Below are 26848 nucleotides of genomic sequence, written 5' to 3'. Positions count from 1 at the left end.
TGAACAAAATCTTAGAAGTCCATTCAAGATGACTGATGATAGTTCTCATGACATCGATGATATTGCAGTTTTGTTTGCCTAAATTTTATGCTAACTTTGTTTTGATGCTAATCTATCCATATGTTTCCATTCTTAGAAATGCTCTTCGATATAAATGAAAATTTAGAGGGTACCACTCTTACCTTGATGATGAGGTACAAGTTGAAGTACCAAGATCTGGTATGAAATTTGATAGTGTGAAAGAGCTCATGACCTACTATAAGCAATATGCTAAGCAAGAGGATTTTAGTGTAAGGACATTCAGGACTAGGAGAGATGATGATGGGAGGCCCGTATATGTGACCATTAGTTGTTCCCGTGACGGGAAGTACCTACGGGTAGTAGGGGTGTAAAAAAAAATAGATAAACGGGTAAATCGGACCGGACCGGATCAAACCGGTGGGATCGGTCCAGTCCCGAGTTTAATTCAGTCCGGTACCGGTTTTATTTTTCTTAAAACCGATCAAAATCGGTCCAATTCTAATTTTTCTTTTTCTAAAACCGGATCGGACCGAATTGGACCGGTTTATATATATATTTTAATTTTTTATATTGTATATAATATTTATATATAATATATAAATATATATAAATTAGTTTTGTATTATATAATAAATTACTAACTAATATAATATTAAATTTTAAAATCTTATATCATTTTGTTTATTGTATTAATAGTTATACTACTATTATATAATGCATATTAATAATTATACTAATACTATATCACTAGATATTATAATATACTATAATATATCATTATATTATATTTTGTAATATATCATTATAGTCTATAATACAATTATAATATATATTATAATATATTACAATATATTATCACTATAGTATTATATACTATAATATATTATACTATATATATTATATAATATAGTACATTAAAATCGGTAAAATCGGATCGAACCGGACTGGAAACCGATAAAACCGGAGTATCGGTTTAGGAGGGTAATCGGTGCATAATCGGTTTTGAAAAATACAAAACCGGTGCATACCTGTTCGGTCCTAAATTTTGTCTAAAATCGGACCAAACCGGACCGGTTACACCCCTAAAGGGTAGTAATATCTCGAAGCCAAGGCCAACAACTAAAATAGATTATAAGGCGAAAGTAAATGCAACATTGAACAAGAATGACAAATGGTTAGTAACCACTGTTGAAAATATGTACAACCACATAACTGTTAGCCCTAAGAAGACAAGACTTTTGCAATTTCACAAGTGTCTAGATAAATACAGTCAAAGGATCCTTGAGCTCAATGATAGAGCTGGTATATGAATACAGTCAAAGGATTCTATGTAGGCATGCACTTAGAGTTTGTCAGTTGAAAAAAATTAATGTGTTGCCAGATCGTTACATCTTGGATCGTTGGAGAAATGACTTAAAGATGATATACACATTACTCAGAAGTAGTTACGATGACCAGCAAGCTAGATTTGACGCAAGGAATTATGAGCTTGTGGTTAAAAGACGTTCGCAATTAGCAACCAAAATATCCTTAGATAATAAAAAAGTCAATACATTCCTGTGTATTGTTAATGAGTTTGACGCAAAATGTGAAAGTTCAACTCCACCAAAGTTGACTTTTGAACAAATGAAGGGAAAACTAAATGTAGTCTTGGAGAAGGGTAAGAAGATATTAAGCCCCAACGTGATCCGAGGGAAATAGAGACCCCCAAATAAGAGGAAGGTTCTCCCGTGGAAAAGATGGCAACAAAGAGGAAGAAACCTTTAATAATTGTCGAAATTTGCAATGTTAATACTTAATATGACGATTCTAATATATGCCTATTTTTGTTTTGAAACTTAAACTTACAGGAAAATCTTGGTAGATGAGCCACAATTGGGTGACACCCTGGGATTTCAACAGGACCAATTTGATGATGGGGTTAGTTTTGGAATGCAAAACAGTATTCTTACACAATCAACTCCACCAGGAAATGAGATTAACTGTGTCTTTTCAATAAGTGATGACCAAAGATGAATACATGAAGTTCCTTTCTGAACAACTTAATGTAAGTGCTAGAAAGAGTGCAGCTTTTATAAATACTATGACACTCAATTTTCATAATATTGTATTTTGTAATTGTTTGATGACGTAGTCAAATACTTGATTTATTTCTGATTTTGTATTCTTCTGTGGGGGTAAGCAGGAGATTAGAAACCTAACTTTTGATAAAGATGATCACTTAGCTGTGGAATTTGTTACTGTTGCAGCAAATATAAAGGCTTCTTCTTTTGGCATCCCTTTGCAGAGCCTTTTTGAAGCTAAAGGTATTGCTGGTAATAATGTATTATTGTGTCCTAGGATTTATTTTTGAGATTTATTTTTGGTTGGCTTGCTTTTAAAGCTAGAGGGGAAGGCCCCATTTGCAAGGTTCGTTTATTTTTATTTTGCTCAACTGAGAGGAATGTTGTCAATCCCAAGATAATGTAAACGCAACTACTTGAGAGTTTCCATTTCTTTATGTAATGTTTTGTCTCACTAGCTTTATTGTTCCCTAAAAAATGACATGATGATGTTGGTGAATTCAAGAATGATAAACACAGCTGTGGTGCATAGCTTATCAAGATACAAAAATACCCTCACTTTTGGGAAGTATATTCACGTTGGGTTTTGGAGCATGAGCGTCATCTTTATCATTCTACAATAGGACCATTTGATTGTGAGGAATTGTACATATTAAATGGTTTTTTTCCCTACTGATCATTCTATGTGAACACATTAAATATATACAATATTACAAATTTGCACTATTTTTTTTCCTGTTGTACATATTAAATTGTTTACATTCTACTTACCTATTTTGCAATATTACATTCCTTTAAGTAGATTCTATAAAGAAATTGTTTGGTTGTTTCAAGTTCAAACCCGAATAGAAGATAAATATATACAATGTATTTTACAGTACACAAGTAAGGTCCAAAAGTTTTTGCACCGTAAAAAGGAAAATAATCCCTACACCCATCTTCTTGCTTTGGCTATTGATAGCAAAAAGTTAGTTTGCTATTTATTTACAATTTATCCAAACCAAGCCAAAATAATTACAAAAATGACAACCAAATACAAACACAATAATTTATGTTTTTCCCTACAAAGAGTCGTCTCTCGCTCTTGCACTTTATCGTCATTTTTACGAACTTCATTCTCGCTCACCAATACGTCATCACACATCTTCCAAACTTTACTCTCTCTTGTATGAATGTTCTCTTCTAGTAAATGAAGTATATCTACCCAAACGAAGAAGTCACATTTCCTCACTTCTCCCTACACATAATAATAACATTTAATTAAAATGATAAAACATGAATGCTTAATGAAACTCAATATGCTAATGAACATATAAGTTGTTTTACCGTTTTATAGTTTGGATAGGCGAAAAATTTCATTCCAGGATGCGACGCCCCCAACTCCCACATATGGACACGTGGAAATCCAGACATCGAGATGATTACAATACAGGTCACACATCCCATCGCAAAGTACCAAGTATGTGTACATGCAACACGTGTATGTAGAAACCACGCAGTGGATAATTAAAGTCTTCAACTACGTATCAGAATTTTGTTTAAATACAAACTTGCTTGAATCAAGCGTAATAAAATATTACAAGTTTAACATTATTTCAAATCAAAATTACATACCATAAAAAGCAAGTAAAATAATTTTTGAAAATAAAACTACTCCAAAGTCAATACTCTGGCAGAGCCGTCTCTTCAGGCTCAGCCTCCTCCTCCTTATCTGCAACAAAGTCTACGGTACCGTAGGTAAATGATAATCCAAACAAATCTCAAACTAAAAATACATTTATGCAATAACCAATTGAATGAACATGATGCCATATGCATATATCCCAAAAATTCACATTTTCCACGCACTCCAGAATCCCATTTTTGGCCGAAAACATTTCTTTTAAAACATTACTCGCCATTATCCCAGATTATGGTCCGAAAATTCAATTTGGTTATTTTCCCAGAAAATGACCTATTAACCAAACCATCAGAGCACTGTAGGCGGGAATCGTAGGTGGAACTCTACCACCATCCCTGTTCAACACCATCCATACGCGTGTACTGTAGGCGGGAATCACAGATGGGACTCTACCACCGTCCCTGCTTATCACCATCCCTACATGTGCCTCTGACTCAAACCAGTCAATCTAATCATTCACAAATACCAAAAATCATTTCTTACTTGAAAGCCTAGTTTTTCAAGTTCCAACACATGTGTATGCATGCAATTACACGAAAACCCAGTTTTCCTTTTCAAACATGAACATGCATGCACTATACAATGCAAACATCAATACACAAAATATCCAATAAATCTCAACATCAACCAAACATAATTAACTCTATCATCAAATCCATCCGACCCCCGACTCATCGGACTCAGTCAAGAATAACCAATCAGTCACAATTTATTGTTAAAGAAAAAATATATTTTAATCTAAAAGAAAATTTACAAAATACTTACAGCGCTATAAAATAATTTTTGGAGGATCAACAAGCTGCAAAAGGCAGAAGAAAAGCGACATAACAGTGCAAAAGCACTGTGGCCATGGATTGTAAAATACCCACTTTTGAATGTGGATGAACCAAGGTTTGGAATTGATATGGAGTAGTATAAAGGTATTTATGAAACTAGTGTAAGTGAGGGTTGGTCATGGGTGGCGGCAAAAAGGGCAATAGAAGGCTAAAAATTCCAAAATGGAAAGTGAGGTCGTGGGGGTTGCTCTGGCGACTGATCAGAGCCGGAAATAGGTGGTTTAGGAACATAAGAGGTCGGTGATGAAATAGTGAAGAGGTGGTAGCCGGAAGTGAAACGACGGCAGTGAAATGGGAGAAAAATCGTGCGGCTTGGAGGAGCCCACGGAGGCTCTAGGTGGTTTGAAAATTGAGGGATGTGATCACCGGCCGGAGGGGAGTCGAACAGTGGGGGTGGTGCACCGCACGGCGACGACCGAAGGGGAAGGAGGGCTGGTTGCGGGGGAAGAGAGGAGTGCAGGGGAAGAAGAAGAAAAAGAAAAAGGAAAGAAATAGAGGAGGAAAAGAAAAAGGAAAAAAGAAAAAAGAAGGAAAAGAAATGAGGTCCAATCCTCACCTCTGGGGTCCAAAAACTGATCCAACGAAAACAATTTTAAAAGCTATAACTTGAATAAAATAATTTAAACACATAATCTAGCTAAAATAAAATAAATAATTAGTAAAAACTAACAACAAAATTTTAAATCCAAAAACAAACTAAAATAAATTAAACATCAATTTAAACTCAAAACAATAATTAATATCAAGAAAGCTCTACAAAATAAATTTCACAAATAAATAAATCCAATTAAAATTCGATAATTTAAAATAAAAGAACCAATATTTTAATTAAATTAAAACACTTCTTCAATAAAAACACGCGTAAAAACAGGGTATCACACATGATTTTTCGTAGTATGCGATGTCTTTAGTGGTGCTTTCAAACCACACCAACAACTTGTTATTTTCAACACAAAATCATCAATTACAGAGGATGATGATGGCGTAGATGCTATTTGTGATTCAAAAAACACTACACACAAGTTCAGATTAGTAAAGACAAATGGAATCTGAAACTGCATCAAAATGATACCTAGCATAAATAATATTACAGATCATCACTATGAAAGCATGTAGGTACTCTAATTAATCCAAAATAATGTAAGTACTATGAAAGATAAAAACTAGTAATTTGCAAATCTACTAGTAAAAGATAAAAACTTGTCAAAGTTGCCTATAATCTATTTATCCTGTTCTTTTAATGCATCAGTAACTCAATGTAAGCTCATATTTGCATCCTAGACCTGTAAAGGATAACATTTTCATTTCTATGTTATATGATGTTGTAGAATTTAAAATAAGAACTCAGTTCCTTTTAGCAAGAGTAATCCATTAGATGCTGTTGAGTAGATTCAAAAGTTTTTTTTTTTTCTAGTGTCCAAATGAGTTTTTATTTGTATTGTTGGGTGATGGGGATATCAATGCATAAGTCTTGCTATCAATCTGACTTTTTCAAAGAGGTTGAATAGAAAGAAGGAAAGTAGTTTCTTTTGGTTTATGACATCCAAACTTTGTTGCTTCTCTAATAGAACCCAACCCCCCCTCCCCCCCCCGCGTGTTGATGGGTTGGAGACATGGGTAGAGGCTTTTGTTAGCATGTTGGTTTGAAATACTTAATGATGAATTTTCTGCTCATATAGGAGGTATACATGCATTCATATAAGCTCACACACATATGGTCATGATATATGATACTCTTATTTAAATTATATTGGGATTGCTGGGAGTTCATATACTTTGGATTATTCATGTATGTGGGTCTCACTTTCAAAAGTCAAAATTATTGTAGGTTAAATCAGTCAAAAGTATAACATAGATATATGAGCCAATTACATAGAAAATGAAGATAGATAGGAAAACAGAGCCAAGAAAATATATATGAAGGAATATATGCTTCAAACAAGCAGAATGCAACTTTAAAGAAATTGAAACCCTAGAACCCATCTCCACCCCATTTATGATGTGTCGGGAAAACTATAAAGAAATTGAAACCCTAGAACCCATCTCCACCCCATTTATGATGTGTTGGGAAAACTATAAAGAAATTGAAACACCAAACACGACAACCCACCACACAACCCACCACCAAGCCAAGCATAACAACGCTAAGCCAAGCACGACACCCTTTGACAATTAATAAAATGCTAATCATTCGATATAGGTTCGCCAATAACATTAAGATTGAAAACCAAAAACAATCTGCAAACCTTGACATTCAAAATTGAGTAAAAATATATATTTTTTATGAGTAGAAACTTGAGCCCCAAAATTTAAGCATCAGAGCAACAAAGTTAAACTAAAGAGGGGGTAGAAACTTAATCAAACGAAGCGAAATAAATGAATCTATTGGATATTCAAAAAAACCCTAATCTAAGTGAAACTAAAACACAAAAACAATAAAATGAAGTAAAAATCAAAATAAATAAACAAATAGCAAAACAAATGAGAGAAGCCAATACCAAAACTTGAACATAGCGAGGAGAGGCCTCGGGTCGGGGAGCATGTATATTGTCAGGGAGAGAGAAGGTGCAGAAGGATGGGTTTCAAGGGTTTTACCAAAATGGGATGGGTTTTGGGAGGGAGAGAACAGGGATGAGTTTTGATATTGAAATATGGTGCAGAGAATATGAGGCTTCGTCATAGTGGGTAGAGATGGATATCGTGGTGGGGAGGGGGACCATCGGTGGCTCTAAGGGCTTGGGGGTTGCTTGTGAAAGAGCTGGCTTTGAGGGCTCGTTGAACGGGGTAAATTCTTGATTGAGCAAATCGAAATTGGCTGAATGAGCAAACCGGTTCAGGCATTTAGTGAACCGGACACCTCATGCGTGCAATGGATGCAGCCAAATAGTGGTTGCTTCCCAGCTTTTTTCCTATAAACAAATGAAATAATCTACTCAACCTCCGGTCTATTGGTCGCATACTACACACCCACGTGGTGAACCCAATTGCAACCCACGTCACAATTCTTCTCCTAGCTTCCCTCGGACTGACGCCCATCACCCCCAGCGCCCTTTTCTCTCTCAAATCCCTCCTCCCTCACCCTCTTTGCCCTCTTCTCTCTTACCCCCAGATCCTCGACATATCCTTAGACTCAAAGAAACCTCACCCATCACCCCGATGCCTCTCACCCTAGATCTCAGACCCAGACTCTTCTCCCTCACCCCTTACCCTAGTGCCATATAGAAACCTAGACGTCGCACAAAAACCCAGATTCCTAGATTTGCTAATCACGGTAACATTGATTACATGAGGGTGTTTTCTTTGATTTTATGTAAGTTTTTTTGTGTAGCAATATCAAACATTTACAATGTATGGTTCTAAATGATTCTGTTAATATCCCAGATGATGAAAAAATGGAAGGGTACTATCTGTTAAGATCTAATGTTAACTTCTTTCAATATCCTAGACGATGAAAAAAAACATTTTAACAAAGTTTGGTTTAGACATCATCGTCTGTTAATAACCCAGGTAGAGTGTATGGTTTTATTATGTTAAGCCAAGGATGTATGGTTATGTTAGCTTTAATTCTAGCTAGAATGTATAGTTTTGTTACGTTAATTGTAGCATTAAATTTGATGGATGTAATTTTGTTCTGTTATGTTATGGTTCTAGAATTTGTATTGTGTAGTTTGGTGAATATAATTTTGTTCAAGGAGAGAAAGAAAGGGGAAAAAAAAGATGACAAAGAAGCTTTGCATGGGTATCTATTGATTTTCTTGTTTATAGTGTGTGTGATAGGACACCAATCATTAGAATAATCATGGTTGATCTGTCTCTACCAAACAATTTTCCTTATGTTCTATACAGGCTTGCAATATTTTCTTTTGATCTAATTTCTATCCTCAATTGTGTGGGAAAATTCATCCTCTGAATATAGTTAAAGAGCATCGAATTCAAGGCCAACTTGTTTATGATGTTCATGCTCAATTTATTATGACAAAGACAATTGCAGGGTACCAAGTCATAACTCATTAACCAAGTATAAAGCTCATTTATATATATGATGTTCATGCTCAGTTTGTTTCAGACAAGCTTTACTATAGCAATTTTCATTCGTTCTTGTGACTAATTTATAGCAAAGTTCATATGATTTCTAACCCATATGAGAATTTTTCCTCACATTCCCCCTTTTATTTTTGGTTAATATCATGATTTGCAAGTGTAGTATATCTTAGACCTCTTTTCTTTTCTTTTTCTTTTTTTTTTTTATGCGACAACTACAAAATTATTTATGAGGCCAAAACAATTATTTTGGTTGATATCCATTAACGTTCTTGAATTATATGTAGGGAGAAGCAAGACATGAATTCTTCATATGGGCAGATTTCCTGCAATTGGTAGAGTGTCAAATTCTAACAAGAGATAATGTAGTTCGGAAGAGAGAGGATGATTATTGTTGTATGAGTATTAAGCTAAAAAAAAAAAAGATAAACTAATAGAGAGAGAGAATGAGCTTCATAGGCAAGAGGATGAACTTCGAATGCGAATTGTAGAAAATAGGGGTGCATGTATATTTTTGTGTTTATACTAGATCGTATCGCTTGTAATTGTGCTTGGTTGGTTCATAGTATAGAATGTATAGGGATAGTTTTCTGTGTAAATAGATTGTTTGGATTGTCTTCTTTGTATGATTGTCACTAAATATTTTTTGTTTGAACCGAATGTAGAAATTTGTATTCGTGTATGTTCTTGAGGATTGAAATGTGAATTTTCCATATTCAATGTTGTTACTTTAAAGAGAACATGAAGATCTTCAGGTGGAAATCCCAAAGCAGGCTAGCTTCCAAGTACTAAGCAAAATATGTCTAGTTTCCAACTTAAAAATATTCTTAAATCTGGGTTATGTGCTTTAGTGTAAACATATAATAAATGATTGAATGTGTGTTACTTTATTTTAGTTCTCTATTTTCGACCGGTTTATGGATGTAGAAATGAGTTGTATCTAGATGGTGAAGATTTTTTGTGAACAAGGATTTAGGGTCATTCAGTGGTGCAGCTGACCTTTCGGATCATGGGGACTGGTTGCTTAGTCATGCATCAAAGTAACTATACACATCAAAGAAACTTAAGACAAGTAATGAAGTCAAATCCGCTTCAAAATTTTAGCAGCAAAACAAATATTTTTCATTTTTCATATGGTCAAGAAACCAGTTTTTCAGAGGGTCAAGAAACCTCTTTATCTCCTCTCTGTACCTGTCTAGGATCTAATTGTTCGTTACAACCAAAAAGAAAATGGAAAAAAAATTAGGAACCATAACCTGTAAGATTGATCAACTTGCATAAATGATCAGAAACTTTTATATTTCATTTACATACTAACTCTTACAAGTCCACTATAATTTCATACTGTATAAGACTGACCATCCGGCTCTAGTAACTCACAATAAAAATAGTTTTTATATCCCATTTAACCATTTTACAAGCACACATTTACCCGTGGATAAAAACTAAACCCATTTACAATCACACATTCAACCATTATCAAAATAGCTCAGTGACACTCATTAACCATCAGATTCCTCAAATTGATCAACTCCAAATTTCTCAATTGCAGTGTCCTTCGCATTTTTTCCCTTCTAGTGTCCTTTGCATGTTGAACCTTCAGTGCATATACCTGTAGTATAGCAACAAAGGAAAAAAATCAAGACACTAATACATAACACTATTAGATGTAAATTCACATAGGCTAAAGAATGCCAAGTACTGTTTTCTAAACCCATGAATGAACTTATTCCATGCATATCATATATGCATGCATATTTGAGATTTTGAATTTCATCAAGCATATTCTAAAAGGAGGTTAATTAATTAATTATCAGGACAAGTAGGAGGGTTCAATTTGCCAGAAGTTGAAGGCTTCATGTTTTTATTAAGATATTACAATTGCAAGCCCTTTTTTATTTGCTTTGTCTTCCTTTCTTGGCTTTCCGATCTATATTCGATCTATATCCATTTGATCAGAAATATAGATAAATTTAGGAAAAAGGATTTGGATTTGATTCTTTAGAAATCCAAATATCACGTTTGCATGGGGTATAAACTAAAAACTAGATTTGAATTAGGATTAAAACAAATTAGTAGGATTTTAGTCACTCAAAATACTAAATCTCAAATTATATTTAGAAAAAGGAATTTCTCATTATCATAACAAATAGGTACAATGAATAAGTTCATTTCTAAAACCCATTAAAACAATACATTTTAAAATCAATAAAATTTAAATCTCTAATTTTAAATCTAAATTTAAATTTAGTCATTTTAATCCAAGCGCATTAATCTTAAGGTATCCATTTGAAGATTTGGCCAAGAAATTCTTAGAATTTGAAATTCATGCTTGAGAAGAAACCCTAAACATGTTCAAGGTGCCAAATAGATTGCTTAAGAAGGTTAGGACTTGGCAGTAGCTACCAAAAGGGAAAAAAATAAAAAATCAAAACACATAATAGAGGGCAAAGGATGATGAAGATGGACATCAGCCTTTTCTAACTAACCCAATACAGCATGTAGCTTTTAAAAGAGAAAGATTAATGGGCATGAAAATTAATAAGATGGAAAATGAGAAAATTAATGGGCTCTTGAAGAACCCAGTTTGAAGCAAATTAATCAAATAAGGATTAATCTGCAGATTTCTTAGAGGTTAGTCATGAGAAACCATTTTCTTTTCTCTAGGCCTTGATGATCTCCCTCTTCCTTCTAACTTTGTCATTTCTTTTTTTTTTTTTCAACTTTTCCTAATTTCTCTGTTTATTTGAGCAAGTTTTAGCAGCCAAACAACCAAACAATTTGGATTGAGATCTTCCCTATATTTTCTTAACAAATAAACATGTATCCAAAAATAGAAATAAACAGTGGCTGAGAAGAAACTAATAGAGAGAAAATACCCAATATCAACGACCAAAATACATAAAAAAACACAAATCCAACAAACACAAAACCGCAAATCCAAGAAACACAAAATTATTCATATTGGGAAATGGAAACGGAATGCAAAAACCCTTCTTTCGGTTGGTTCTTACCCTTGTTGGTGGCACTAGAAGGCGGCGTTCTGAAGATGAGTAGTGAGAAGCTCTATGTGATGCAACTGTGCAAAAGATAACCGAGCTTTGGGGGGAACGTGTGGGTTGGGGGGGGGGGGGGGAATGTGGGTTGGGGGTGGGGAAGGGAAATTGTATTTTTAATTGCTTCTACTAAAACAAGTGTTTCATTAAAAAAATATATATATTATAGGTTAGTTGGTGTATGGAGGTTGCAGCACAGTAGGATAGTTGTATAGATTTACTCTAAACAAATACAAGGTCTTTTACACTCTTCAATAAAAAAAGATGGCAAAATAGAGTCACCCACAAAGGATTCAAATTCTACTAATTTCAAATAATTAAATTAATTTTATCTTGAGAAAAAAAATAGAAAAAGAAAAAAGCTCAATGGGTTGTCACCACCTCCAATGGCAGAGTGGTGGCAGTGTACCTCAATACAATCCTCTGTTAAAAAGTAAGATAAATTTGCAAAATAAAGATAATTTTTCCACTTCGAGGGTGAGATTCCTCAAGAAAATGAGAGAGAATGGAAAAATTCTTGTCCGATTCGATAAAAGAGCATCAAATTAGCATTGCCCCCACATTAGGCGAAAGTACTACAGAAATGATAAAAGACAACTAAGAGTAATTTCCAAATCTAGTAGTCATTACAACCCACTTAATAAACTATCAATACTTAAAGGAAATAAAAACAACTAAGAGATAGAGCCCATGGCACATTCCTTCCAACACTTAGGTCTTCAGCCAATCCAAGTACATTGCATTAGTTCCATCATTCCAGAGACTTCACCTTGGCCATTACTTCCACTCATATTACATACCCCATCCATTAGGGCATCTTGTCCACAAGGTGTGGATATTGAAGATATTAAGCAAATCACACCAATGGCTACAAAGCCATACATGGAAACTAAGCTATACAAAGACCCAAGACAATCAATGGCTACAAAGCCATACATGAAAGCAAAGACACCCAACGGCTACAGTGCAAATATGGAAACAAAGGACTGATTCTCATCTATTTTTTTATTATTCTTCAGTTGTAACATTAGACTATAATACATATTTTCCCTACACACATATGTACAGTGAATATATATTGAAAGACTTTTCAATATGCTCTCACACTTTGTGAGACATTGTGTCAAACAACTTGTGTTCAATTCTCCTTATGGTATCTAGAGCCTTATGAGAGTAAGAGAGTCTTACTTCCATGGCAACCCTTTCACTTTCGGTGCACAATTTTGTCACTCTACGGTTGAACCAGGGAAATTATCCCGTATGAAGAGAACAAGTTGTGGCATTATTTGATAGCTAAGACCTCTTGAACCACCTCACGGCCTCTGTTCCTCCACCCCAATATGAGCCCATCAATGACCCAAAAAATACCACACAACCTCATATTAGCCCTACTTACCTTATATGGCAAAAGGCAGATAGGTTGCTTTGTGGAGGAAATATCAATATTTTGTCTGAGGAGTCCCTTGGATTAGTTATTGGTCTCAACAGCTCCTATCAAGTGTGGCATGCTCTTCAAGAAGCCTATGTCCAGGATTCCCAAGAAAGAGAGTTTCAACTTACCCAAAAATTAACCTACATGAGGAAGGAGGACTGAGTTTCTCCACAGGTGAATCTAAAATTTTTTTAAGTCCATTTGTGATAATCTTGTAGCTATTGGGCAACCCGTGAGTGATAAGCTCAAAGTGTTTGCTCTCCTCAACGGACTCGACCCCAAATATGAGCCCTTCACCATCACCATGCTCAAGCCATCGATGTCTTCCTATTCCGAGGTGGTGCCATTGCTGCAATGGTTCGAAACCAGAAACCAATTGCACAAGATGTACAATGCACAGCACTCACTGCATTCTATGATCAGGCTACAAGTGCCGACAAAGGAAAAGGGAGACCTCCCATGGATGTGGCTTTTCCCAAGCCACGCAATTGGCACGTCTGAGCCCTCAACAAAGTGGGCCCAAAAATCAGCTCGGAACAAATTCTGGACCTACGTGAAAATATTAGAGACAATGCTTGTATTCCGACCTTTCAAATATGTGGGAAGCATGGGCATACCGCAATTAAATGTTGGCACCGATTTGATCATGCTATTCAACCTAATGATATTCCTCGAGCATTGGTTTCCATGACCCTCGAAAATAATATTCATGATACCGAGTGGATAGCTAATACAAGTGCTTCTGCCTATATGATAGGTAATTCAGGTATGCTTTCGAATCTTCGTCAATATCTTGATAATGATGTTGTACTAATTGGTGATGGTAGTATTCACACAATAACTCATATCGGTGACACCTTTATTAAAACTAGTAACTCATTTATTAAATTAAAAGATGTTTTACTTGTTCCTGACTTGGAAAAAATTTATTATCAATTAGTCAGTTAACCTCTAATTATCCTTATATTTGTGAATTTTATGATGTTGATTTTCTACTAAGGAAATGGCGACCAACCGCATATTACTAAACGGCCGATGGAAGGGTAATTTATATGTGTTGTCCCCACCTTTTGAAGCACACTTCTCAAATTGCTTTTGCACAGTTTCTAAAGAAGTGTGACATCAACGGTTGGGACATCCTTAAGTTTCTACTCTTCAAGTTTTATGTTCTAAATGTCTTATTTCGGTTATTGGAAAAACTAAAAACAACTCTATTTGTGAGAGTTGTCAACTAGGAAAATGAGCAAACTTCTTTTTTTTTTTTTTTTTTTTTTTTTTTTTATCAATCTTCTCATGATGCCTTCAATGTATTTGATAAAATTTACTGTGATTTATGGGGACCTGCTCCAATTTTATCTGTTGGTAAATTTCAATATTATGCTTTTTTTGTTGACGCATTTTCCAAATATATGTGGTTTCTTCCTTTACGAAAGAAATTTGATTTTTTTAATGTATTTCTCTTATTTGAAAAATTAGTTGAAAGACAATTAAATAAAAGAAATTAAAGTTTTTCAAACCAATGGCGATGGTGAATTCACTAACCATCAACTAAATTTACATTTTCAAAAACAATGACTTCTCCATTAATATTCATGTCCTCACACCCCCGAACAAAATGGCTAGGTCGAACAATGGCATCATACAAATAGTGAACTTGGTATGATCTTACTTTTTCAAAGTGGAGTTCCTAAATGATTTTGGGTCGAAGCATTTTCAACTGCTTTTCTTTAACAAATCGTGTCCCTTCTACTACTTTAGAACTTCAATCTCTATTTTTTCGTCTCTATGGTCACTACTCGGACTATACCTCACTTAGGATTTTTGGCTTAAAATGCCATCCCTATACTTGGGATACTAAACAAAACAAGTTTGAACCCAAAACCCTTCATTATATTTTTATGGATTATAGTGACAAACATCGAGGTTATAAATGCTATTACCCTACATTTCATCGAACCTTCATTTCTCGATATGTTGTTTTTTATGAATCCTCATTTCTTTATAAACAACCTGGAAATCTTCATCTCCTTTCCCCTGGCAATCAAATATTATCTACCTTTATTGATTAGCGTTCCACTAACAATTTCACTTTTAATTCTTTGGATGGTTCTAGTGTTTCCTCTGTGCAGGTATCTCTTTCACCACCTATCTCCACACTACACGAGATTGACCACATTCCTATGTCAACTTTGCCATTTATGCAAGAAGTGCCCTCCATTCAAACCACCAACCCTATCCACCAAATAGTGATCCACCCACGTGACAACCTCCTCATCACACCATGGTAACTCGATCACAACTTGTGATCCATAAACCTAATCCTAAGTATGCCCACTATCATTCTCTAATTGAACTCCCCAAGGAACCTAAGACAATCTGCTCCTCTCTTAACCATGTAGGTTGGACCAAAGCAATACAAGAAGAAATTCAAGCCTTGATGAGAACAAAACTTGGACTTGTACCTCACCACCCTCAAATGGATGTTATTGGATGCAAGTGGATATTCAAAAGAAAAAACAAGGTGGATGGTACCCTAGACTGACTTAAAGCTCGGCTTGTTGCTAAGGGATTCCACCAAATTGATGGTGTCAATTACGTAGAGACATTCTCTCCTGTCATAAAACCATGCACCATATGGATTGTCCTCAGCCTTGCTCTTGTTCATAATTGGGACATTCACCAACTCGATGTTAAGAATGCTTTTCTCCATTGTGACCTTCAAGATGATGTATTTATAAAACAAACATCCAGGTTTTATCCATCCAACTCTTTCCTCTTATGTGTCCAAATTAAATAAAGCAATATATGGGTTAAAACAAGCACCTCATATTTGGTTTGATAAATTTAGTAATTTTTTAATTGCTTATGATTTTACTTTTAATTCCTCTGACCCCTCTCTCTTTATTTATAATTCCTCTATAAGCACATTTTATTTATTACTTTATGTTGATATAATTCTCATGGATTCCAACCCCACACATCTCAATACTTTCATTCATTCTCTTGTGTAACAATTTGCAATGAAAGATCTTGGTCCTTTGCATTATTTTTTGGAAATTCAAGTGACCTGCAATTTAGATGACCTTACACTATCTTAGGCTAAGTATGCGCTTGAGATTTTGGATCACGCTCAATTGAAAGATTGTAAGCCTATGGGTATACCTATGTTACCGAAAACTCAAGGACTCACAAGTAATGTCCCTTTTTCTGATCCAGTTCACTATTAGAGTATTGTTGGTGCGTTTCAATATCTCACTCTTACTCACCCTGATTTAGCATTTAGTGTTAATTTTTATTCCAATTTTTGCACTCTCCTAGTATGGCTCATTACAAAATGGTAAAGCATATCCTTCGTTATTTACATAGTATTCTTGATACTAGTATTCATTTTAGTTCAAATTCTACACTTAACCTCTATGCATTTTCTTATGCAGATTGGGCAAGTTGTCCTTATACCCATCGCTCCACCACAGGCTATTGCATTTTCTTAGGAAGTAACTGCATTTCCTAGCCCGCCAAGAAACAAAATAAAGTCTTCTGGTCTAGCTCTGAAGCAGAATATCAAGTCATGGCAAGCATCACTATAGAAATTCCTTGGATTTCATTTCTACTACGTGATCTTGGTGTTACTCTCTCATCGACACCAATTCTGCTTTGTAATAATCTCAGTGCCTTACATATAACTGCCAATCCTGTTTTTCATGCCCGGAGCAAGCATATGGTGATTGATTATCACTATGTGAGAGAACGTGTTGCTCTTGGTCTTCTCTATACACAACACATTCCAGCATCTTCTCAACTTGCCAATATTTTCACCAAGCCTCTTGGACTTTCTATGCTTCACTCTTTAAGAACCAAACTTGGCCTTATACATCGGCATAGTTTGCAAGGGACTATTGAAGATACTCAGCAAATCACACCAACAACTACAAAGCCATACATGAAAACTAAGCCATACAATGACCCAAGACACTCAACGGCTACAAAGCCATATATGGAAACAAAGACACCCAACAGCTACAATGCAAATATGGAAACAGAGGACTGATTTTCATCTATTTTTTTTATTATTTTTCAATTGTAAAGTTAGACTATAATACATATTTTTCTTACACACATTTATACAGTGAATATATATATATATATATATATTGAAAGGCTCTCTAATATGCTCACGCTTTGTGAGACATTGCGTCAAACAACTTGTGTTCAATTCTCTTTAGATGGTACGCTTCCTTCAACTGAGTGAAATCTTACCACGTGGTTTTGTTGATTTCTTATGCTTGCCACTTCACTAAGAGTTCCACCTTTGCTCTATTATGGAATTTCATTAGTCGTTGGCTAAGCACTTCTCCCAGCTCAGGCTTCAAGATCCCCATGATATCAAATGGAGGTCATGTCGGCACTGTAGTAATCATTGACCCTATCTTCTTTTTGAGTTGTAACACATAAAATGTGGAATGGATCTTGGTCATTGTAAGTAGATCTAGCTTGTATGCCACGGGCCCTACCTTTTGTAAGATCTTGAACGGTTTGTAGTACCTAGGAGAAAGTTTAAGGTCACGACGATGGCTTACCGAAACCTATCAGTAAGGTTGCAGTCTTAGAAAAACCCTGTCCCCAATCTCATGTTGCTGGTCATTTCTACATAGATCTGAGTGCCTCTAAATCCTGTCTTGGGCCTTCCACAATTATGCTTCAATAGCTATAGTATCTAGTCCCTAATCTGAAGTGAAGTTGTCACAACTTCCAGACGAGATGTTCTTGGTATGTAGCTTAGTAATCTAGATAGTTGGTGGCCATATAAGGCTTCAAATGGAGTGGAGTGATTCGAGTTGACAAGTGTTGAGTGGAGTTATACCACCACTTAGCCAATGGTATCCATTATGACCAATCATTGGCCTATCCCCTGTAAAACACTATAGGTAGTTCTCAGTGGCTTTATTTACTGATTCTATTTGGCCATCGATCTAGAAGGAGTATGTAGTGCTCAGACTCATCTGCACCCCTTGGAGTGTGAAAAACTCTTGCCAGAATTTGCTAGTGAAAGTATTGTCTTTGTGTTTGAATATATACTCGAGGAACAAGTTAGTCACTTTCTTGGCTGTGTAGTGGTGCTATATTTGGTAAACCTATCTACAACCACCCACAAGGTATTAAAGCCATTAGAGTAAGGAAACCTCTCTACAAAATCCATAGTAATATGTATCCAAGGTTGATTAGGGATAGGAAGAGATTGTAGCAGTCCATTGGGAAGAGTGTTGCTTATCTTAACCCACTAACATAAATCACAATTCCCGATGAACTGTTTGACATCTCCCTTAAAACTTGGCTAGTAAAATTCTCTCATTACCTTGTGTATGGTTTTATCAAATCTAGAATGACCACCCTAGGAGTTGTGCATCAATTCCAAAAACCTTGTTATGAACTCCTCTTGGTTGGGATCATACAATCTACACTTGTAGAAGAGTAAGTCTCCTCTCAAAGTGAACAGTGGTGGAAAATTTTACTCCTCAAACTGAGTGATGAGGGTTTGCAGTACTTCATCTTTAGTAGAGGTCTCTTTTAACTCCTCCACCCAATCCATAGTTGGGAAAGATATTACAGACTGTGAAGTCTTTTCTTCATTGATTAGCCTGGCTAGGGCATTAGCCACCATATTTTTAGAACCTTTTATTATCTTCAACCATGAAGTCATACCCAATAATTTTTGTGATCCATTTTTGCTGGATAAGGTTGCCCACTTGCAAGTCCAAAAGGTATTTTAAACTTTGCTGGTCAATCCTAATGCTAAACAGCTGGCCAAAAAAGTTGGGTCTCCACTTTATTACAATTGAAACCATCGCAAATAATTCATTCTCATTGGTAAACATGTTTTTAGTTTTTTCCTTAAGAGATTGGCTGAAAAAAGCCAACAGTCTTCCCCTCTGCATCAAAACTGCTCCTATGGCTGAACCTAAAGCATTACATTCGATAGTGAAGAGTAGGGAAAAATCTAGAAGATTAAGAATAGGAGGCTACATTATGGCTTCCTTCAATTTTTGAAAAGTAGCCCTAGATTTCTCACTCCAAAAAAATCTATTTTTCTTAAGCATCTCAGTAAGGGGTGATGCAATACCCCCTATAACCCTTTATAAACCTTATATAATACCCAGTCAACCCTAAGAATCCTCTCAGAGCATTTAGGGATCCAAGAAAAGGCCAATCTCTCATTGCCTTTAGTTTATCTAGGTCTACCCCTACTCCTTAGGTTGAAATGAGATATACCAACTAGGAAATCTCTTACAGCCAAATATGCACTTAGTCTTCTTAGCATATAATTGATGTTGCCTCAAGACTTGTAAAGTCATCTTCAAGTGTTCCATATGTTCCTGTTCACTATAACTATAAACCAAAATATCGTATAAAAAAAATACAAGAATAGATTTTCTGAGATATGGTTTAAAAACCTTGTTCATTAAGCTCTAAAAGGTGGATGGGGCATTTATTAGCCCAAATGACGTGACTAAAAATTTGTAATGCCTTTCATGGGTCATAAAATATAGTTTTTTGTACATCCTTAGGCTTAATCCATACCTCAAATCTAGTTTAGAAGATAGAGTCAACCTATGTAATTCATCCATCAGCTCTTCCACTATTGGAATAGGAAACTTATCCTTGATTGTGACATTGTTGAGCTCCCGATACTCCTTATAAAGGCGTCACTTTCCATACGCCTTTCTTACTAACAATACTAGTGAAAGTTCTTTCACAATTCTCTCTATCTCATCCTTTTGGTATTACAGGTATCGGTAGGATCTAATGGAAATGGGTTTAGTTCCATACAATAGGTTAATAGCATATTCCTTATTATGATAAGGCAATCCCTTAGGATAAAAAAAATCTCCAAATGCATCCAGGAGTGATTGGATGGCCAAGGACTACACTTCATTTTCGGCCAGCACACATGCACTTTCATCTTCTAGCACCTATAACACAATATCCCTCTTTTCCAAATTATTTTCCTTGAGTGGTTACCAAACCCCTTAATTTGATAGGCTGGCCCTTGTAGGAAAAACTCATGGTGAGTTTTCTAAAATCTCACATGATATGTGATACCCCATATGATAAGGATAAATATATGTGGTGCATGGAATCCTACATTACTTAAGAAGAAGAAGTTCTTGCTTTTTATAAGGTTCTATTAAACCCAAGGTTTCAAGTTTCACGTAATTATATATTTACATATTGATTTTGATGATAACAAACGAAATCAAAGAATAAGAAGTCTCAAACTCAAGTTATCTACACAATAGAGATAGTACATCAATAAACCAAGCATGAGTAAGAAGGGAACAGGCTCACATTAAAACTCATATAATAATTTTGTAAATTTCTTAAAAAATTCAAAATTAGAATTAAGGTGCAAAATTAATATTTTCTCATAAAACATTATATTACATTTTCCACATGTGCATAATGTTTTTTAAAATTAAAATTTGGATTTTTGAAAGATGATTGATTGTCATCTTTCGCATGTGTATGACATGATTAAAAGTTTGAATTTTGAAAATATTAAAGATGATTGATTGTTATCTTTTACATGTGCATGTTTTATTTGAATATTTTCAAAAGTGATTGATGCTCTTTTTTAATTATGTAAAATGTAGATGATTTTGTTTGAAAATTTTGAAAAGTAAATAATATTCCTTTTGTCATATGCGAAAAGTGAAAAGATTAGGTTTGAATATTTTGAAAAGTGAATGATGATTTTTTGACAATTGCAAAAAGGAGAAACTTTTATTTGAATTTTTTAAAAAAATAAATGATGTTGTATTTGACATATGAATCTTTTTAAATTTGAATATGAAGTCTCATATTCCTATTCCTATAAATAGTTCAATTGAGCTCTTCAAACAAACTACAACAAGAGCATACACATATTATTATAAGTTTTACAACATTCATTCAAAACCTTCAATATCTTTTCTCTAAGTATTGAGCCTTAACCCTTGTTTATTTTGAAAGAGATATAGTTTGCGTTGTATTGTTTTTATTTCACTTATTTGAGGAGTGTTCTCTGATAACATACCCACTATCATATCTTGTATTAGTAAACATGTGTGTATAACCCTTATATGTGTAAAAAGTGTTTTACATAGGGAATAGTCGAATCACCACATGTAAGGTGATTGCAAATATAGATGGTGTTTTATATGGATTCTTTATAGCGTTGTTGCTCAAATATATAATATGTTTCTATCTCCACCTGAAAGAGGTTGAATAGTGAATTTGCGAATCTTCAAGGGGTAGCTTGAGGAGAGGACGTAGGCAGTGGGGCCAGTAGTGGGACGGAACCTCATTAACATATTGAGTTTGCGTCTCTCTTACCCCTACTCTTTATATTTATTACTGCTTCATATTTTGTTCATATTTTATATTATGTATTTGATTTATAATTGTTTATTTTTAAATACAACCAAACTCACCTCCTCTTATGTTAGTCCTCTGGACAACAATTGGTATCAGAACAATGGCTCTTTTATGATATTAACTATCTTTTGAGTTAAGATATTATGGCTAACATTAGAGCTACATTTGGTGAAAGTTAATCTAGTTGTCAGCCTCCACTATTTTGTGGAGATAATTACACATTTTGGAAAGTTAGAATGAGAATATTCCTTCAGTCTCAAGGTCGAGAAATTTAGAAATGCATTATAAATGGACCTTATATCCCAACAAATGTGGTTGATGGAATAAAGGTCAAAAAAGAAGAATAAGAGTTTGATCGTGAAGATGATAGAATTTATACATTGAATTTAACAGTCATGAATTTCCTATATAATATTCTCAATGGAAATTAGTTCAATAGAATAATTATTTGCACTATGGCAAAGAAAATTTGAGATAACTTAAAAGTTACTTATAAATGAACTTCGGAAGTCAATGAATCAAAAATTTATATTCTTACTCATGAATATGAAATGTTTAAGATGAATGATGATGAATCTATTTCAAATATGTACACCCATTTTATTAACATCATAAATAGCTTGACAGCTTTCGGCAAAGTTTATTTCAAGGTGGAGATAGTAAGAAAAATTCTCAACTTTCTACCAAAATGCTGGGAATCTAAATTGACGGCAATTCTTGAAGTTAGAGACCTCAAGAAGCTCAAACTAAATGAATTCATCGGGTCACTTACCACCCATGAGTACACATTGAAAAGATGAGAAGAAGAATGAAAGCCAAAAAAAAAAAAAACTTGGCACTTAAAGATATTTCTCATGAAATTGAAAGTGATGAAGATGAGGAAAGTGACGATAAAGATAAAGAAGTTACGATAATAACAGAAAGAATTAATAAATTCTTAAAGAAAAATAAAACTCCTCCAAGAAAATCTTTCAAAAAATTTTTCAAGAAAGATTCGGGTAAAAATAACTCTTTAATTTGTTATAAATGCATTAAATCTAGATATATCAAGACAGATTGTCTTCTACTAATAAAGGTCGAAACAAAGGCAAGAATACAATGAAAACTACATGGGATGATGATTCAAGTAGTTCAACAAGCAAAACAAGCAATGAAGAATCAGCAAATTTTTGTCTTATAGCTAAAGATGATCTTGAGGTAACAAATCTTGATAATATTGAAGATCCTTCATATAAAAAATTGTAAAATATGTTGGAAAAGATATATTAGGAACTTGAAAAATTGGGTATCAAATATACTACTTTGAAAAAGAAAATTTTTCTTTAACAAACAAAATTAATGTCTTAAGAAAAAAAACATCATCTCAAAAAATGAAAAATCTTAAGTTGAAAAAAAAAAATAATTGATTTAGAAAATATTGTTAAAAACTTTACTAATGGAAAAAGAAATTTTGAAAAACTTCTTGGTAATCAAAGATGTGTTTTTGATAAGGCAGGTTTAGGATACATGCTAAAATAAAAATACAAAACTTATAAAAATTTTTTTGATAATCCTTCTATATCAAAGTGTTTAGGATTCAAAATTATTTTCATAAAAATAATTTTTTTAAATAAATATACTATTACAATCAATTAAGTTCTTCATATATGTTACGTGTTATTTGCAATATTTGTAATAGAAATTGTCATAACTATCATACTTGTCCTATTAGAAGAAAATATACAATGACTATTAAAGCTATATGGGTACCTAAAAATCTTTTTTTTTTTTCTAAAACTAATAAATGAATGACTCAAATAACTTGGGTATCAAGAAAAATCATTTTAATTTTTTTTGTAGGTATGCATGAAGTCCTCCACAAGCCAAAAAAAAATGGTTTTAGATAGTGGATGTTTAAAACACATGACGAGAAATAAGATTAAGATCTTTGATTTTACATCCAAAAAAGAAGGACACGTAACATTTGGAGACAATTCAAAAGAGAAGATCGTGATAATAGGTAAAATTGGTAATGAATATTCTCTTATAATTGAAAATGTTCTACTTATTGAAAATATAAAATATAATCTTTTGAGTATAAGTCAATTATGTGATAAAGGATTTATAGTTACTTTTAATAGGGATAAGTGCATTATTTTGAATGATCATGATTGCAATGTTTGTTTTATTACTTTTAGAAACAATAATGTGGTAAAGAAGTTGGATTCTACAGTGGTTGAAAATAGAGAAAATTGGAGTGTGGGCCAAAGATAGTTATTCTATCTTAGAAGAGAATTGCTGAAAAAGTGGCATTCTAGTACTGGATGAAGCAACAACCTCCGTTAATTCTGCAACCGATGAAGTGATACAGAAGATCATTAGCAAAGAGTTCAAATATCAGACAGTTGATTATAGATAGCAATCTTGTTTTGGTCCTCAGTGAAGGAAGAAGAAGATAAAAGAAAAGCAAGGAAGAGAATAAATGACAACCAGTAATGGGCAATTTCGGTCAAGCAAGAATTGGCTATAGCAGCTAAAATACTTTAGTTTATCTCCCTCAAAACTTATGTGAATTCTGTTTTTACTAACATGATTGCTTCCTGTGGCATGAAACACCGACAGAATCTCTATAAATGGACTCTCCATTAGCGGAATCTCCATCAATGAAATCTCCACTAACGGAATCTCCACCAACTGCTTACCAAAGGGATGGGTGTAGAATAGTCAGATATTGTTGAAAATAGAGTAGAGGAAGATGAAGTGCAGATGCTTGTAAAAATGCATCAGAGAAAGAGTGTATTCCGAATGAAGTATTTCTTGTTTTTCATACATCCTCAATACAATAGTGCTCATATTTATTGCAGAAATCATTTACAAGAGAATAATTCTAGAGGGTTCTTCTGTTATTCCGTATGAGGTGTAGAGGAGGTTGTGGCATTTTGTTGAGAGCAACCAGCAGAGGAGACATTCGGTTGAGGGCATGCAGTAGACGTGGCCTGTGAGGCGTGTTCCTCTACAGCAGGTGTACATGCTCTAATATCCCCCCGCGATGCAAGCGGCATCGATAAAATGGTGAGGCTGGATCATAAAAGTGCAAATCATGCCGAGGAGAGTGGCTTAGTAAAAATATCTGCAATTTGTTCTTTACTTGAGAGAAAAGAAACAATGAGGGTTTTGTTGGCAACACGATCACGCATAAAGTGATAATCAAGATCTACATGTTTAGTGCGTGAGTGTAGAACAGGATTAGCCGAAAGATAAGTTGCACTAATATTATCACATAACAAGTGAGGTGCTTCAATCAAAAAAATTCCTAATTCTTTTAAGAGTGCTTGTATCCACAGAATTTCACAAGTAGTATTTGCAACTGATTTATATTCTGCTTCAGTTGAAGATCTAGCTATTGTAGGTTGTTTCTTGGAGCCCCAAGACACAAGGTGAGACCCAAAATAAATACAAAAACCATCAGTCGATTTCCTATCATCCGGGCAACTAGCCCAATCAATATCTGAAAATGCTGTAAGTTTGAGGGAAGAGACAGAGGAAAGGAAAAGACCAAGGGAGACAGTGAGTTTGAGATAACGCAATATGCGTTTGACAGCTTTCCAATGGGATTGACGAGGACAGTGCATGTATTGACAGATTTTATTGACTACATATGAGAGGTCTGGACGAGTGAAAGATAGATATTGAAGACTACTAACAATACTACGATAAAGTTGGGGATCTTCAAATGAGGGTCCATCAAGTGCAGAAAGTTTATCAGATGTGGACAATGGTGTGGACACCGTTTTAGAGTCATGCATATTAGTCTTTCTTAATAAATCAGAGATGTAACGAGACTGAGATAAGAAAAGACCCTGAGCCGTGCGGTGAACATGAATGCCTAAAAAAAAATGTAGTGAGCCGAGATCTTTGACAGGAAATGATGAGGACAAAGATGAAATAAAATCAGTAATGAGAGAGGAATCAGAAGCTGTAACCACTATATCATCAACGTAAATTAAAACATACACAGAAGCAGTGGCAGATGTAAGAATAAAAAGAGATGAGTCAGAAACGGAAGCATGAAAACCAAGAGATATTAATTTCGAACTAAGTTTAGCAAACCAAGCCCTAGGGGCTTGTTTCAAGCCATAGATGGATTTTTTTAATTTACAAACATAATGAGGAAAATCAGAATGAACAAACCCAGTAGGTTGCTGCATGAAGACATCTTCTTGCAAGTCCCCGTGTAAAAATGCGTTCTATATATCCAACTGATGAAGAGGCCAATTTCGAGACACTGCAAGAGAGAGCAAAAGACGTATAGTGACAGGCTTAACAACTGGACTAAAAGTCTCAGAATAATCAAGACCGGCTTGTTGATGAAAACCCTTGGCAACAAGGCGAGCCTTGCGCCGTTCAATGGTCCCATCAGCAAGTCGTTTGGTTTTAAGAACCCATTTTGAGCCAAGAAGATTTTGAGAGGGATGAGGGGGGACGAGAGACCAGGTTTCGTTTCTGAGAAGTGCTTCAAATTAGCTGGCCATGGCCATACGCCAGGCAGAAAATTTTGAGGCTTCGAAGTAGGAGGAGGGCTCATCAGGAATAGAGGAGTGTGTGGTTAGGGAAGCATGAAGTTTCGGTGGTTTTGGTGGAGGCCATAGAATAGTTCCGTCATGACGTTGGAGAGGCCGAGTGATGAGGTGTTTGGACCGAGTGGTCATGGGATGAGAATTGATGAGGGAAGGAGAAGAGTGATCGGGACCGATTGAGGGATTATTTGGGAAGGGAGTGGTCTAGGATGAAGTAAGAGGTGCTGGAAGGATGGAAGGAGATGACGGCGCAGAAGGTGAGTGTTCGGGAGAAGAGAAAGATTTAGAGTTAGGGTTTGTGAGAGTGGGCTCGTGGGCCGGAGTGGGAGAAAGGATAAGAGATGAGGTAGGCTGAAAGCTGGTGGGCTCGAGGGCTGGGCTGGAGCTAATAAAAGGCTGAATAAAAGTAGAGGGAGTGTGATTGTGAGAGGAAGCAGCGGGCTGGGCTGGAGTGGGGGGTTCGGCCTGATGATTTAATGAAGAAATAGAGGGTTGTGCTGGAGAGGAGGGTTCGGCCTAATGATGTAAGGAAGAAATAGAGGGTTGTGTAGGCAGTGTGTGAATAAAGGCGAAAGGAAAGGAAGTTTCATCAAAGCGTACATCACGTGAGATGTAAATACGACCGGATGATACATGCAAACAATTATACCCTTTGTGATCAAGAGTGTAGCCTAAAAAGACATAGAGTTTAGATCTCATGTCTAATTTATGATGATTGAAGGGACGAAGGTTAGGCCAACAGGCCGAACC

The 26848-nt window shown here is 35.0% G+C and overlaps 1 long non-coding RNA gene across 1 annotated transcript; it reads left to right on the top strand.

Moving 5' to 3' along the window:
• Positions 1-940: 940 nt before the first annotated feature.
• On the top strand, positions 941-2526 carry LOC122314315. The gene is made up of 2 exons (XR_006243680.1): positions 941-2068; positions 2271-2526. It is a non-coding gene; the product is annotated as an uncharacterized LOC122314315 (long non-coding RNA).
• The last annotated feature ends 24322 nt before the right edge of the window (positions 2527-26848 follow it).

Source organism: Carya illinoinensis, chromosome 6 (assembly GCF_018687715.1).
Source record: "Carya illinoinensis cultivar Pawnee chromosome 6, C.illinoinensisPawnee_v1, whole genome shotgun sequence".
NCBI lineage: Eukaryota > Viridiplantae > Streptophyta > Magnoliopsida > Fagales > Juglandaceae > Carya > Carya illinoinensis.
The sequence above is the reverse complement of the archived record's forward strand: the minus strand, read 5'-3'. Positions and strand labels throughout refer to the sequence as shown.